Source organism: Haliotis asinina, chromosome 8 (assembly GCF_037392515.1).
Source record: "Haliotis asinina isolate JCU_RB_2024 chromosome 8, JCU_Hal_asi_v2, whole genome shotgun sequence".
In the NCBI taxonomy this organism is placed as follows: Eukaryota; Metazoa; Mollusca; class Gastropoda; order Lepetellida; family Haliotidae; genus Haliotis; species Haliotis asinina.
Window position 1 is genome coordinate 17,793,410 of NC_090287.1, and position 17,009 is coordinate 17,810,418.

The window sequence follows — 17,009 nt, forward strand, 5'->3', positions numbered from 1 at the left end:
GTGTTGGGGATTTTGATCACATTTTAACTGGTAACAAATGCATCCAGACAGTCATGTGCTGTTCATCATAGGATAGTTCTCGCAGTTTGTAAGAACAGAGGTCCAAGTGGGGATTCTGTGAAGATTAATCCGCTGTTTATAAGAGGTGACCAAAAGGCCGGTAGGGTAGCCTAGTGGTTAAAGCGTCCGCTCGTTACGCAGAAGGCCCGGGTTCGATTCCCCACATAGGCACAACCCGTGAGGCCAGTTTCACAATTTTATGTGTCCCCCGCCGTGATATTGCTGGAATATTGCTAAAAGCGGCGGAAAACCTACTCACTGAACGTTTACAAAGTGTAACAGGACAGGCCGATTGTGTGTTTTGGTACCAACGTTTAGGGTTTGTGCTCATGCTGTCGAAAGGTGGCCTGCCCAAGACATGTTGAATAAGCAGTCTGTTGATGGTGAATGACAGTAGTGAATGCAAGCTGCGTGAAGTTACGTGTTGGCTTGGTGATGAAAGCGTTCGGTTAATACACCGATTACCCCGCCTTCATATTTTCCGGAGCAATCCTGAAGTCGGCACAAAACTATATTCACACGCACCTTTCGCTCCACATCAAAATAGGTTTCAACCAGTGGGGATAAGACACACATCCCACCCATTAGATCAAAAGATCAAACGTATGATTAGAGTGGACGTTTATTTGATTGAAGCCTCTAAATGGCATTTGCGGTATGTGAACAAATAAAGAGTGAGTTAGATTTTACTTTTTATATCGTACTACTCAGCCCCCATATGCCCTAGCATCAAGTTTAATGCTACAAGACGGAACATTATTCCTTTGGTGTATTTGTGAATAACCGCTTCACCGAAAACTGCATTCATTTAATTTCAGGGTGCATAATGAATTCAGGGGTAAATAATGAGATAATAGAAGACTATTGATTGAAACACGCTGAATAAATATGGGACCGGGAATTGTAACCTGCTGCCAAATATTTCCGCAATTTAAATCACGATATTCTACCTGGCTATTGTTGAGATGACCCCTTCTCGAATTACCGGTTAAGCACCTCTTCACCTATTTCACACCTGGCTTCACCTTCCCACATCCAGGTAAACCTTTGATAGTACCGACATGTTCAAATAGATCGCGTCAAGTGACAACCGTCGAGGTATTGGAGGATACGCCACTGTAGATCAAGTCGATCCAGGATAACGGCTTCTTAACATTGGAAAGAGATGAGACACGCCAGTGGGCAAATCTCCCTGGGGTGAGGACGGCTACAGGAATACCCATATCAATTACGTTTTTAGGAGGGGGGCAGATGGAATTTTTATTTGTTCACCTGAACAAAAGTTCAGATGACTGAATAACATGGTCGCTGTTGCTCTTGCATTCCTGTTACAATACTGCAGAATTCTTCCTGACAGAACACTATTCTTTCCTATTAGACACTGAGACCTCATATCAGGTGAGCTAAAAAGACGATTCTTGAACCAGGGCGGCTACATACAGATTAGATAATTGTAGATTATCCCTGCTTGAACTGAGTAGTTTCAACACATTCCTTTATATATATAGGGATCACATGAAAATACAAGTGTTCCCTTACTAGTATTTATTTACTAGTTTCTTCACAGGCTATGCGGTACAAAGCTTGTCCTTTCATGTGATCACTTAAGTTTTTCTCTCTATATATAAAAATTACAGTTGGTAGTGTCCAGTATGGAGTGTTGTGTCCATTTGCTGAGAGCATCAATGGTTAGAATTCCGCTGTCATGATGATTTGTGGTCAGCCTTCTGTCCATGATACTTGTTTTAAATGCTTAACCGTAGCACAGTGTGTTGTGAAGCGCGGTCGAGTGGAACGCCATCTCTCACCTATCCACGACGCTGACTGGTGACATCAACTAATCTTGGGAATGTTGTTGGACATTGTTCTTCATCAGTATTTCCAGTCCTTTTACTCCAATGGATCAACTAGTTTGAAAGCAACAGGTCCTTGAAGCAAACCGGGGTATAATCCAGCAGAATTGAGGTCGTCATTACCTGCATAGCGTCTTCCACGGAGATGTTCCTTCAATTTTGGAAATCAGTGAATGTCGCTTGGGGCCAGATCAGGTGAATATGGAGGATGAGGAAGTTCTTCGAAGCCACATTGATGTACTACAGACTTTACCAATCGAGAGGTGTGAGACGAAGCATTGTCGTGTACAATCAGAACTCCAGCCCTCAACATCTCTCACGTTGTACTCGTATGTATACCTCAGTACGCTTCAAAGACCTGTTGCTTTCGAACTAGTTGATCTATTGGAGTAAAATGACTGGAAATGCTGTTTAAGAACACTGTCCACTGTCCAACAACACTCCTCAGATTAGTTGGTGTCACCAGTCTAGAAATTATGTAGGCTTAGAACTTTTTGCCCACCCCTCGTATTACCCAGTAATTTGCGACATCGTCACAGCTGCTGGCTGAACTCCATCGTATCCAGAATGAATGCTCGCACCGTCATTCTGATTTGTTGCTATTAACTCGCTGCACACCGTAGTGATTCAATTGCCTATATCTTAGATCTACCTTACACCACAAAACATATTGTATGCATCATTTGGTAGATACGTCTGTCACTTAAGAGCACTACATACGTCCACCTGTACACATGAACAATAAGTAATCACCACCTGAATCCTGATGGACTAGTCCTGATTCTGGCAAGACGGATTCCTATGAACCATGCCAAAGCACTGCGACGGCAATGGAGAGTGGGAGCCCAACTTTTCTCCAGTAAAATCAGAAGTCGGGTGTCGGCTGGTTACTTGGCTGAATGTCGTCCGACCACGCGTCCTTTCCTCACAGACATGCACATGCAGGGACGACTGGTGTGGACTCCAAGAAAACGGCAATAGAGAGTGGGAGTATGACTATCCATCCGTACCTTCAAAAGAAGGCCGCAACCTGGGGACATGGCGAAGGGTTCCTTGGTCTTCTTGGTTGTTATCACGTATGGCGACGACGTAACGCGGCAAATCACCGGGATAGCTGTTTTCGAAACATCCTCCGACATCTTGAGTACATTCGCTCCGATAAAAGTTAAGAATTCTTAACGAACGTTTCGAGAATAAAGGTCCAAGACCTATTTACACAAAGCGATCTTAGCACTACGACTATCTTAAGCCTATGTTGGAGAATGGGAGTTACAATCATTGTAGCGCTAAGATCACTTTGTTCAAGTGAGCCTTGGAGATGATCCATGCAGGTGAACCCTATCGTGGCGCCTCAGGTGTGGCGTGGAGCAGCATTTCGTTTGTCTGCAAACTGGATCTCATTACAGTACCTGGGACACTCAGTGATCAACGATACCAACAAGAAGTATCGCATACACCGTCATGCCAGATTTTCATACCATCCTATTGCAGCACCGACGACAACGTTAGACGACGTTCTCAATCCGGCATCGCCTATTTGCAGAACGACATCGAACCATTAGCATAGACTGCAAGACGCCCCGACGTGAACCCTATGTTTACTATTTCATTTCTGCCAACTGCTCAACCAAATCTGCATACGACACGGACACCTTCAGTTTGTTTAACTGTACGCAAGATGCACAATAACATGTGATAGTTTTTGGGTTTTTTTTGGTTTTTTTGTTTTGTTTTGATTTTTTTTTTTTTGGGGTGGGGGGGTGGGGGGGGTTGTATTGCTCAGTTTTGAGAAACTGTGATCAATAATTCTATGACAGTCCTAACAAAAATTAATGTGTGTATCTATAAAAAGAAATCTGTATACATGTATGCGGGTATCAATGTGTATTTTAATTGCAAAGCTATGCCATTTATTTACGTAAATCTCCGTTATCCCTTTAGAATATTCAACTTTACCCTTGTGCGATCCCCCATCTGGGGATAGCTTAGTGATTATCAAAGCGTTCAGTAGTCACGTCTTAGACCCGGGTTGTAGTCCCAAAATGGATACCATGTGTGAAACCATTGTTTGTGTCTTCTGCTGGAATATCGTAAAGTGGCGTAAAAGTCACTCACCCAGACCTTATATAATACAGGTGAGCTGCAGAGCCTGGAGCTTCTGTTCTTGCACCTCTTAAGTGTTAATTTCACCATCCTATCCCCCCTTTTTAACAATCGACCATTCCCAGGAAACAACCACAGTGTAGTTTTGCGTCATGAATTATGTATGAGGCCAACTGTATACACCCATAATGGGTCACACATGCATATTTATGCTCACGAGTCCTGATTCTCGAAAAAGAATCTGTAAGAATTATTGAATTGTTTTTGTTTCGCTTCTGGGTCAAGTTTGTTTGCCGCGATACTAATCCACAGTCAAGAATTCTGTAAACATTTTCAAGTGTAGATGCACGACAGGTCGGGAAAATCATAACAGCGGCTTCTAATCCTTGAAGAATGTCACAGATTAGATATCTTCGTCGCTCAAGTATACATGTGTAAATACTCCATGCACTGCGTGGATTCCAGGGACAATAGAGTGGGCGAATGTGTGAAATTTGGCACCGCCTTGAGCTCTCTGCAGCCTTATCACAGCGACCCTCTCACTGCGGTAAAGGACAGCTAAATGATGTAGCTATAGTATGATCAGAAATTATTGAAAATATTAGGAATATGTATTGGATTTCTAATGTAAACAACCTTTGCTAGCTATCAAGTGCTTGGTTTCATTCAAGAGAGACAACTCCGTCTATCCTTTTCATTAGTTTGTGAAGAGTTATCTCCCTTTGATTACTTGCTAGCAGACGACATTTTCAGTGATCCTCAGTATGGATGAGTTACAGAAAAGGAAGCTGATTTTAGGGGTTTTATAACAAGGGCATCAGATCAGCTAAAGTGGTTTCAAGTAGAACAGGCATCCCTTTGCCCACTATGTATCGTGTTTTGAAAAATATTGCCAATAGATATGACACTGAGCACCAGTAAGGTGCAAGTAAGCCCAGAAAAGGCGGCTTGGTATTCTTGTTTCTTAAAACAAACGAAGGCGTTTGGACGTGAATGACAGAAGATGTTTAGCTGTCTGTAAGGAGACAGTTAGAACTGAGCTGCATGCAACATGTTGGCAGAAAAGTTCCATTACCGATCATGAAACCTGAACAAAAGGAGCGAAGGTTGAACTCGTTCTTACCGCATAGAAACTTTAACTGGGACGATGTGATTTTCTCCTATGAAAGTTCCGTGTTGCTGTTTCCTGATACACTGAAATTCTGGACCAAACAAACTGGAAAGAAAAACAAACTTTGAATCAGCGCCCAAAGTACAGTCCAAACTTTAACGTGTGGGATGGCACATCTGTGTTTGTGGAGACGTCCATCTGTGACTTCGAAGTGAATATGAACAGTGAGGGGTACACATATTCTCGAGGGACATTTACTTCCATCTGCTAACGTGTTCTGTGGAATTTTTTTTGATTTTCCATGAGGACAACGAGCCAAAAATTGTTCAAAGCCTTGACAGGTCTGGATTCGGACCCACAATATGACATTATTAGACTGGCCAAGCTATAGCCCTGACCTAAATCCACTAGAAAATGTTTTGGGACTTTGAAGGAAAGTGTCAATAAAGAATCTGACAAAAATTGTTGAAATGAAAGAAGAGGTGGTCCGATATTGGGACAGCATGGACCACGACTTTCTAACTTATATGATCAGTAGTATGTCTCGCTGCATCGAAGCCTGCATTGTTGCCCATGGTGACTTGACAACACACTAACCGTTCACCTGTCTGAATGTGGTGTTATGTTCTGCTAATATTCACATTTATTACATGAGTAATGAGTGAAAAAAAATATTAAAAAATCAACAATCTGAAACCAGAAAAATAATTTCTGGTCATACTATACTAGAGAAGGTTACTGCTATACGTTGTGTTATCTGGCTTGATATATTTCCTCGCACCTCGTCGGTTGGAGCATTACAGGTGGCAAGTATAGTGTTGTAAATTCTGCTGATGCAGCACAAGTATTCAATCACTCTCTCTCTCAGTTTTCCCGTCGTAATAGGTCGTTTAGCTGCGCCATCATACGAGAGCAAACAGAAAGTATATTACGTACTGCTATCACATCGTATCACAATCGTACAGACCCGTGAAGGTCTACCCTTGGTAGAACAGGCCATCAACACCCCATGCTTGCCACAAAAGGCGACTGTGCTTGTCGTAAGAGGCGACTAACGGGATCGGGTGGTCACGCTCGCTGACTTGGTTGACACACGTCATCGGTTCCCAATAGCGCTCATGCTGTTGATCACTGGATTGTCTGGTTAAGACTCGATTATTTACAGACCGCCGCCACATAGCCGGAATATTGCTGAGTGCGGCGTAAAACTCAACTCACTATCGTATAGATCGATGCACATGCTGTTGATCACTGGATTGTCTGATCCAGACTCGTATCTTTTCAGACCGCCGCCACATAGCTGCAATATTGCTGACTGCCTCGTTAACACATACTGTTCAAATGAATTTAAGAAACACTGGAATTATTTCATATTTGACCGGATCCCTGGCTTTAAAGCTAATCTGTAATACCATGTCAGATTGACTGTAATTGAGTAAAATATGTCAGTGGCATCTAACTTGTTTTGAGTCGCAATAGTTGCAGATACTTGACATAAGCGGATGGCCAGTCTCTTCTACTGGTCTCTTGTCATCGTGTCTGACTGTAAGGAGGAATCACCAACTGCCAACAACTGACCTTACTTTCTTATATCATACAGTGTGATTATTGCCAGTTTGAGCGTTAAATAACAACACCTTCCACGAACATTTTCTGCCAAGTTCCGGTCTGAAATGTCAGAGCCCCGTAATATTGTAAAAGTCGACAATGAAGAAAACAAACAAAGATAATAAACACTGTGACTTTCTACATCTTTCTTTCTTCTGGATATCTGAGAGACGTACATAAAGCAATCGCCCATGACGGTTCTTGCTGTGACGCGCTGAGCCTTGACCGGGTCCCAGACTCTAGGTTCACTAGTACTTTCTTTTTTCGATTCGTAAACCAGTTGATAAAAAACCCCACTGGGTATCAATAGAAACTGGTTACTTAACTGTTAGGCGTGGGCGGAGAAACGGGAAGACCGAGATCTAGCTGCCACATGGTTTATTGTGTATCATCGTAAAACCGAGCGGAGTTCGCACCAGACCACTGGTTTCTCTGACCCCGGCTTCTTCGTTGCATAGGCCGCCAGGCAGCTGACTTACCCGAGGTGACACTGCGCTTTCCAGCTTTGCGCCAAGGCTGTACTGAAGGCCAATCCCCTGCATGTATCATTATCTATCCCTTAAAGAGACAAGTACAGTAAGTACGCCATTCTGTTAGAGGCACATTTATTTTTGCTAGAGATTAACATTTAAACTATCAATTCTTTCTTCAGAGACTTGTGCAAGTCTATGCACTGCCTAGCTATCAGTATCTGTTACCAGCATCATGTATTTATTTCAGTTGTCAACACTTTCGATTGTAGAGGTGAATCTTACTTTCCCAGGCTAAGTCTAATTTGAAACCTGTAAAAAATATCACCTGAAATTCCTTTCCACTGACAGGTTTATGGTAATCAGTACATCAAATGCTCCTATAATATTACTCTAATCCCAAGGTGTCCATTAAGAATCCACAAATCTATTTCATGCCTTTGCGGGACACCCTGCCATGACATAACGCTCCAAGCGGCATATCACTATGCATGTTCAAACACCTTTTGAAATTCATATCTACATGGGCTACTTATCATAGCAGGTTTAGATACATGATATTATTTTTTATTATTTTTTTGCAGACATTGCGTCGCCACCCTGAACATTAGGTTTGAAAGGTAATTAAATCTACACTAACGGTGTTAGTTAGTTGATTAGAGTGGCCTCATAGAGTCAATTGGTCTCGCTGTACACGCCGGTTGAGGACCTCTGTGTAAGTGCTGCTTTTATGAGGTGTAATGTGCATCCTAATTACCGTTGTCTTTTATCGTGATGGCTTGTTATTAGCACATGGCTTTACTCTTGCATGGTGGACGGCGTGTTCGGTTTTGAGTTTTTGTACAAATTTGTCCTGCCACATGCTACTAATGTATGTTGTGCTAAACTGTGCTTACAAAATAATGTACTCAATATGCCACGTATTTGAGAATATATTTCTTTCATCTCTCACATCTTTACGTCATTACAAGCCGACTTAAATTGAGAGCTTAGTTTAGGTTTGTTCAGGTTTGTTTCAAGTGCTGCACACTTCATTTATTTAGAAAGCCAATGGCAATAACTGTACTCAGAATATCTAATGGTTCGAATTGTTACTTTGGTAAAAACAATAGTCTCTCTTGGTTCGGTACCAACAAACTGCCAACTGAAATTAGCAGCAACGTCGTGGAAATTAGTAACGTCGACAATGTAATTGTATCCGTGTGGTTCACCGGCGTGAACGGCTACTGAAAGCAATGGTGTTTGCCCGTGTTATCTGGTTTATGTGCCATTGCTGTAACAGCGAGGAATCAGTTATGAGAGGATAGGTTGCGATCACATTGTCCACAACGTCAAAACCTGCTGGTAGGTCATCGACCTAGATTCTTCACATGATCTGGAGATCTTATTATTGTTATGTAGCGCGAGCATAGACTTAGTGCCAATGGTACGAAGTACAACGACACACTGGTTATAACACTGGAAGTAGGCTCTCTTCACAGAGACGAACACGTAGTGATAGTATAATGGCCTTCGTTTTATTAACCTAAGTCAGAAGCAACGTTACACGTGTGTTCTTCACATTCGGTGATGCAACTGTAATGGTGGAGAGAGACGTCACTGCACATCGCACACACACTTCCAGTCGTCATTGAAGTACGTCTGGACGCAAGCAGATCTTCCTTGGTCCAGATCTAGGACATTGGTCCAGATCTAGAAGAACACTGGTTCAGATTTAGAAAGACAATGATCCAGCTCTAGAAGGACACTGGTGTCAAGATCACAGATGATTTCGTTTATATAATTAGTTTATGGTACTGTAAATAGATGTAGTATGGTATTGTTAGAGTGTGTTATATATTGTTGGGAGTTGTTGTTAGATTATGTTCGGTAATACTATGGGAACAGGGTTATGTTCAGGGAAGCGTGACCAGGTATGGCCAGAGAGCTGGGGTGTTAATTTGTAAACAATAGAGAGGTGTTGAGTAGCTTGGGTATGGGAGGTCAATATAAATAGTGAGGAAGGGTAGTAATCTGCACAGTCAGCCAGAATCACCACTGTGTTCACCTGTATGGGTTCAACTTTTGTATGGGATTGCATCTCACGCTGGCTGGCGTAAGTTTTTATTATCATTATTACTTTTGTATTTATTGATTGAGTAGATGTAACAAGAAATTGTTTTACTGATGTAGTATTTCTAGATATATGTGCATATTGTAACACTATATAGCCACAAAGCCATTCAAAATTTGAATGTTATCGTTCCACAAAAACTGTTCCACTTTCAAATATGTAAATCGGAGTAAAGTACATGCATAAAGTATAAGACATTGACACATGTCTTACTGAGTAACTGTAGTTACTTATATTGTATTGTAGTGTCCCGGAACTGGCCGGTTATCCTTAAAGTAAGGAGAGGGGTAGTATCTCCGCCTGTAAGGAGACAGACAAGAGTCTTCCCTGTTGTACAAGGAGCATGTATCTCCTAGTAATGTGAGATGTGGATGGCACAGCCATCAACCATTACACAGGCCCCTTAAACTCCGTGAGGGAAACCATCGCCTGGGTGTGAGGGATACCACACAAATACCATGACGTCACCAAGTGGAACCAAAGTGCACTGACATTCTGATTACATTGTAAAGAGAAAGTGTTCTCTCTGAGTGGCTAATTCCTTTATTGTTATTTAGTTCAATTGTTTAGTTTCTGATTGGGATTATATGTAATCATTATCTATATTAGTGAGGGTATTAGGATTTTAGTGTAGTTAGTAGTAGTAGTAGTAGTAGTATTAGAACTTTAGCAATTTAAGTGGTAGACAGAACTGTATATGTAGCTAGGTTAGGTAATTAGATTAGTTAGTTGTATTTGCACCTGTAGAATTAGTTTAGTATAGGTATTGGGGTTACTTATATCTTAAGGGGAGGAATAAAGTTTTGCAAAACAAACTATTCTTCTGTTGTGGTTACTTTGGTATGTGACATACCTTCATACCTTGAAATACATTAGTACAGATGTAGGAGGACATTGGTCCAGATGTAGAAGGACACTGGTTCATACCTTGAAATACATTAGTACAGATGTAGGAGGACATTGGTCCAGATGTAGAAGGGCACTGGTTCATACCTTGAAATACATTAGTACAGATGTAGGAGGACATTGGTCCAGATGTAGAAGGACACTGGTTCATACCTTGAAATACATTAGTACAGATGTAGGAGGACAGTGGTCTAGATCTACAAGGTCATTGGTCTAAATCTACAAAGGACAATGGTCTTGAAGTACATTAGTTCAGATCTAGAAGGACATGGATCCACATCTTGAAGTACATTTTTCTAGATCAAGAAGGACACTGGTCTGGATTTAGAAGGACATTGGTCCAGATCTACAAGAACACTGGTCCAAATCTGGAAGGATATTGGTCCGGATCTAGAAGTACATTGGTCCAGATCTAGAGGGACATTGGTGCAGATCTAGAAGGGCATTTATCAAGCCAACAAAGGAGATCCTGCTTTCTGGTTTGCGTCGCTGTTGTGGTGATACTGACTTGTGGATCTGATAACGACTCCTATGCCAATGAGCTTGCGGATGACAAGTGTCGACAATGTCATGATGAATTCATGTTTCATGGACATCAGTATATTGTTCTGTTGCAATATCGTTCTTTTCTGTGACTTTGCATCATCTGTACCAGTGATTCAGGGGACGTAGTATATACAGGTGTGTAATTGGTATATTCCGTCAACAGGACGCAGCATATCTTCTGCCTACTCATGGTGTCCAGTGGTCTCAGGTGCTTATTCCTTGCTGATGAGTGCGACAGTCCTATGTACAATGATTTGTGATGATTTGTGTCATTCTGGAACTAGGTATATGGACGTTGATGCCATATTCCTTCTCATAGGTCCCGTGATCTGAGGCGCCCGTGTCTTATTTCCTCGGCCACTAAATCAAATATACAAAGAAACGTTCACACCTGTGGTGTTTAGATTATTCTTTATTAAAAGGCAACAACAACAACAGAACAACGCCTACACAATCAAAACACCTTACATGGCAACATTAACGTTGTATTTTGTAAAATGACCCCAAAGCACCAGATGAGTACTTCTTTTTCTTTTGTATGTCAATTCGGTTGTCTGAAGCGCCTGAATTCGTGCCAGCATTCTCGTGAGTTCGATTCCAAGTAGGTTAATGGGTGAATATAAAAGAAAATTGTGACTTCCAACTGACACACTGTGGTGCAGATGAACCTATCTTAAAACTCTACCACTAGAAGTCCAGTGGCCGAAGGTGCCGTAACTCATATCTCTAAGGCAAGCTCTGATATATTTTTTGTGGATTCGATTCTTGCATAAGTAACATTCATGTTTTGTCAGCACTATAAGCCTGCTTGTTAATCTCACACATCTAAGAATACCACCACAAAGCGATGTCCTCACGCTAAAAACTGACAAGCCGCAATATTTCTGAACGATTGGTCGTCTTAAATTAGTCTTCACCCAAAGATGTACCGACCAAATAGTGTGTATCTAGAAACGAACACGCCCCTTCCGTTCTCTGCATCCTTCCTCCACCACGGCCAGTAGCTGTTGCCACCTGCGTTCTTATACAACCAGTAAGTTGTCCCCCTCTCACCGACCCCCTCATCAATATTTCGCTTCTTGCCCGGGGGTATCGCCAAACTATATAAATGGTTACAGGTCGTCTCAGAGGTCACACTGACATTTTCATCAAACGCTTTGCCGATACGAATCGGTTGGCATGAAAACATTAACTGTTACCGTTACAAGTGACGCTTATTACCCTGGTTGTTACACCGCGACCGTAAGGGTCGGGGTGGGGTGTAGATGTTGCAGATGGGGAATAGACTATAGGTGATATCCGTAGACATACGCTTCGTAACAGATGATTTCTTATTCGTAAAAACGCTGCGTGTCTATCTCTTTGAAATCCGTCTGTTTGGATGTATGTTCTTAGCTATATTTGTTTTAAGTTTGTCAAAGGTGTTTTTGTGAAAATACCATGATGTTATCATCCTGTAAAGAACTAGGTTGACCTTGAATACTCCAGCTGAAACCACTTTAGTCATGACATGTCAAAAGCGTTTATCTGTTAAAAGAAACCAAAACAATCTATCTTTGTGGAAGCTCGCGGATTCAAATAACAAAACAACCCCTGAACACGTTCTAATGCAAAACAAGACCATTGTTATTTCAGGGTTTAAAAAACAACAAGTTCCAACTGTGTGAGTTGTTAACAGGCCTTGGCCAACACGATATGTCATAACGCATAACTAAATCTGCGAGTGCCGCAATCGGTGGCCATGCTCCAAGGCGGTACTGAATGCTGAGCCCGTGAATGTATAGTAATTCAGTCCTTCGAAGAGGCAAGTCTAAATAACGGACAGTAAGGACAAGGACCCCAGTCTGTTAGAGCAATATTTATATTTTATGGAAATTATCATTTAAGCTATTTTTTATTACCTTAGGGACTTCTGCAAGTCTACACCATAGGAGCCATCAGTCTGGTTCAGGAACAGGTACCCCTAGTCTGGTACCGCCTGGGCTGTGCATGATAATACTCCAGTCTCTAGGAAAAGACAATAGGCACGAATTATGACTCGGAGATGGGGTCGTCAGATCGGAAGAGGCAAAAATAGTCTTTATGACGTGTTTATTGCGTAGTGATTTCTGCATGATATTTATCTAGACTTCTCTGCACGTCGTCGACAGAACGTAATAATTTCCTCAACAATTGACTATTTGTTCCCTGTTTTTACGACTTTTGTTCCGCTCCCAGTGTTCAGATCGTCTAATGCGTTAGCTCTCTAGGTAATTGTGTGTAAATAAACCATCAACAATGCCCGATTCAAGCGTGGGAATCGGAAAAAACGAGTTCTGTTTGACCTTCATGCATATTCTGCAGTACCACGTGTGTATAAGGGCGAGCGTGCGGCACTGGCGGACGGATCATTGTTGAAATACCTGGAGTACCTATACATATGGGAAAAGGGTGGAGCACGCCTAATTAAGTTTATAATATACCTGTGTTCTATGTATATTTTGGTCGAATCTGTATATTACATTGATATCAGTTTGCTAAATGTCCACGATGCTACCGACAGCTGCCAACAAGTTGGACAATGAAACTATTACTGTGGGTGTCTCCAGAGGCCAGGTGACTTAGCATGATATGCAGTGAGTGAGTGAGTGAGTGAGTGTGGTTTGACGCCGCTTTGAAAGGTCTTCCCGTTATATCAAGACATGTCTACTTAATATGGAAGGTAAAGCAGAATTGAAGCCGATCTTGGACGTTTACGTCTTTGTTATAATAACGAGCACGGGTACGGTGCTCCCAAACCTTGAAACTGGGAGTGAGCTGGGATTCAAACCCTCGATCATGGGGTCCTGACATCGCCAAGGGATGCAACTCACAGCTTGTGCGCCACTCTTGCCTTCCATGGACACCGTCATAGGGATCAGCTGGCATAGAACAGTTATATATAGGTTATCACGGGAGTGTGTTTTGGGATGGTTAATATCCTGCATTGGGAATAAACATTGTATTTAGCGAGCCTTGACTTGGAAACGGTGTAAGAATCCATACCGAAACGTCGCCATCGTGAAAATAAAGAAGTTGATCATCCATAAAACTTGTTCCTTCACCTTTAGCTCAGCAACTTCTAAAATGCCTCTAAAACAGTTTATCGGTATCCGTATATGACCACAACGGATACCGAAAATATCCGTTGGCTTTATCCTGCCGAGAACACCACCCATTGTATGATAAAAAATGTTATTTAATAACCGACTTTGATTCCCGTGTTTTGTGTATGCTCCTTGGTGAAGTACTGGCATTATGTTTTAGTGTCTTTATCATTATCGTTCAGTTTATTTAAATATGATCCATTTAGGATTCCGGTAAGTCAGACCTAGACACGCACAGGCCCAACACGGACCATGAACATCTAGAGAACGTTTCGATTACATCAGTTTCAGGAACAGTGAGTGCCGGTTAAAGTACATCAAGAGTTCAAACATCAATACAGGAATATCATGTCAAGTGCCTGTTAGCGCCTGTTATCAGAAAGTATTGTGTGTAACTTCCTAGAGTATTATTAGGTTAGGTGTACAAAAATATTCAATGCTGGTCACAGCATGAATTTGAATGAGTGATGCTTTATGGCCTTTAGCAATCAGGGATTAATATGTGTAAAGATATACAAATAAGTGATTATATATGTTATAAATAATAATTTAATAATCATTAAAATCGTGGGATGACATATGTAAGCATTGGTCGAAATGCTCAGACATGTATCAATATGGAGCAAACACCAGGATGAGCGGACATCCGATGAGCGGACATCCGGTGAGCGGACATCCAGTGCCCTTGCCACCCGAACCCTTGACCAGCGCTTTAAACCCTGACTTACCCCACCGCCGCCAGCTGACTTAATAGAGTGGTCAGTGGCTTTATGTGTTGATGTTAGCCATTTGATTGTTTGGTCCAAATATTTACGGTCAGCTTTAAAAAACACTAGTAGTTGTTGCATATCACAAACAACAGATTGTGTTGTACATTTCATAGTACTTGACCTCGACCAGAGTGATACATCACCGCAAATACAGCCTAGTATGGCGACTTGACAACGCGCAGTATTTTAACCTGTCGTTTTGCTGTGACCCGGAACGGAGAACATGTGCGGTCTGATATACTCCGTACTTTAGATGTAGGTGGCGCGTGCTTGAACTTTGTTTATTATTCGGGCTTATCGCCTGTCGGATTGACTGTGTTAAAATAAACAAATGATGCACATGGGACTGACATTTATTGAAAATAAGATGTATGTTCAACGCATCATAAACTATACGGGATTGTGCAAACCCGATTAGAATTTGGTCTTTGTCCGACAAAACGCGTTGCATAGCAATTGAAATATCTTTGCGACTTCGTTGACCAATGGTTCCATATCATCTTCTAATGAAGTATAAACCTACAATTATAGATTTTTATGCTGCTGTAAAAATGTAAAATCATCCTGTCAAAAATTATCATGAAAAGAAATTTAAAACATAATATATACATAATAAAATAATGTATATTAATATTCAAGTGAGTGGGAAATGATCACAAAGAAATGTCGAGTAGTCAGATAATCAAATATATGTAATATGTAGTTTGTAGATTTATTTATAATTATTGACGCAATAACTCACCGTGTGTTGCTATAGTCCACAAAAGAATAACAACAATAACAACAATAACAAGTTCGGCCATACGTCATTATTTACGACGTCAACGTTCGCTCGTCACGCCAAGGGTCGGGTTCGATTCACAACAAGGGTAAAATGTATGAAGTCCATTTCTGGTGATATTGCTGGAATATTGCTAACAGCGGCGTAAAAATAAACTCCCTCACTTCAACTTCCTTTTAGGAAACCTGACATGAAGGTTTCCTGAAAATCTCCAGACTATTGGTAACACCCAGTGTCTCCGCCATGATATTCTTGGAAACCTGTTGAAAGCGACGTACAACATACATTTAGACACATGAATGCGAGTTTAGAAAACACTACCTCTGAGTACTTTCAAATCTATTTTCAAAGATGAATTCGTTGCTCCTTTCTCAACATCTTTAATATATTTAAGTGGCATTTAAGAAGCTGATGTAACTATGACGTCAACGTTGATCATGTGGGTTTTAACATTTGTTATTTTCAGTTAACATTTCTGTACAGGTGTTTTTGAAGAATGTGTAAAAATAAATTCTTTAAGTCTACTTTCACTTGCTCTTCACAGTTGTGGAAAACAAACTATCCCCTAATTAAGGCCCCTCTGTCAGCGTTCGGTGTATCTAGCGTCTGTATCCACCTGTACGAGGCCAGGTCACGTGTATCCATTGACAGGTACACGCTGTGATGACAACACCTCTCTGTTTGGTATCCGTCCATGGCATGGAGTTGTTGATTTCTATCTATATATCTGTGTTCTCGCTCTTCTAATAAGGCTGGGATGTACCAATGCCATCCCTCTGTATTGCCTTCCCAGCTGGTCTGTTTCAGCTGATAGCGCTCTCTCTGCATATGTCAGACTAAAAGTCACTTAAGTATGTTTATCCAAGGTGTTCATTAATTCCGGGCGTCTAATTGGTGCGTGGTTTGTTCATTTGGATGTGCATGATATTAAATATAGATTAAGTAGAGTTCTATGCTGATTTTTAGAAATATTCAGTCGTGGTTGAGAGGGATTTGTTTGTACGCCACATTTAGCCATATTCCAACAATATCACTGCAGGGGACACCAGACACAGGGCTTTACATTACACGCATGTGGGAATCGAACTTGCCGAACGAATGCTTTAACTACTGGGCTACCCTGCCGCCCCAGAAGTGTTCATGCAATAGTAGGGCGAGTACAAAAATGTTATACACATTGTACCTAGTTCTTTGAAGAGCCATTTTACGCATTAAACACTATCATCTGACTTCAGCTCATACCTCTATGACCAATGTTTGTTTCCTGCAAAGAGAGAAGCCCCAGCCTGGTGACTACATGTCCGGGTGGTCAGACTCGGGACCTTGCTTGAATGTGTGTGAACGTACCTTGACATGAATTCAAGCCTGTGATAGACTTTCACCCCACTGGACAGATCATGAACTAGAACATTTTTCCCTGGCAAGCATATGGTAACCAGGTCCAGCTTATCAAAATGAGGATAGCTTGAACCAGTTCCATTTTGTCAAGCAGAGGGTAACTAGAACCCGTTGGAAACTGTCAAACTGGGTAACTGAACCCAGTTCGACCTTGTCAAACAGATG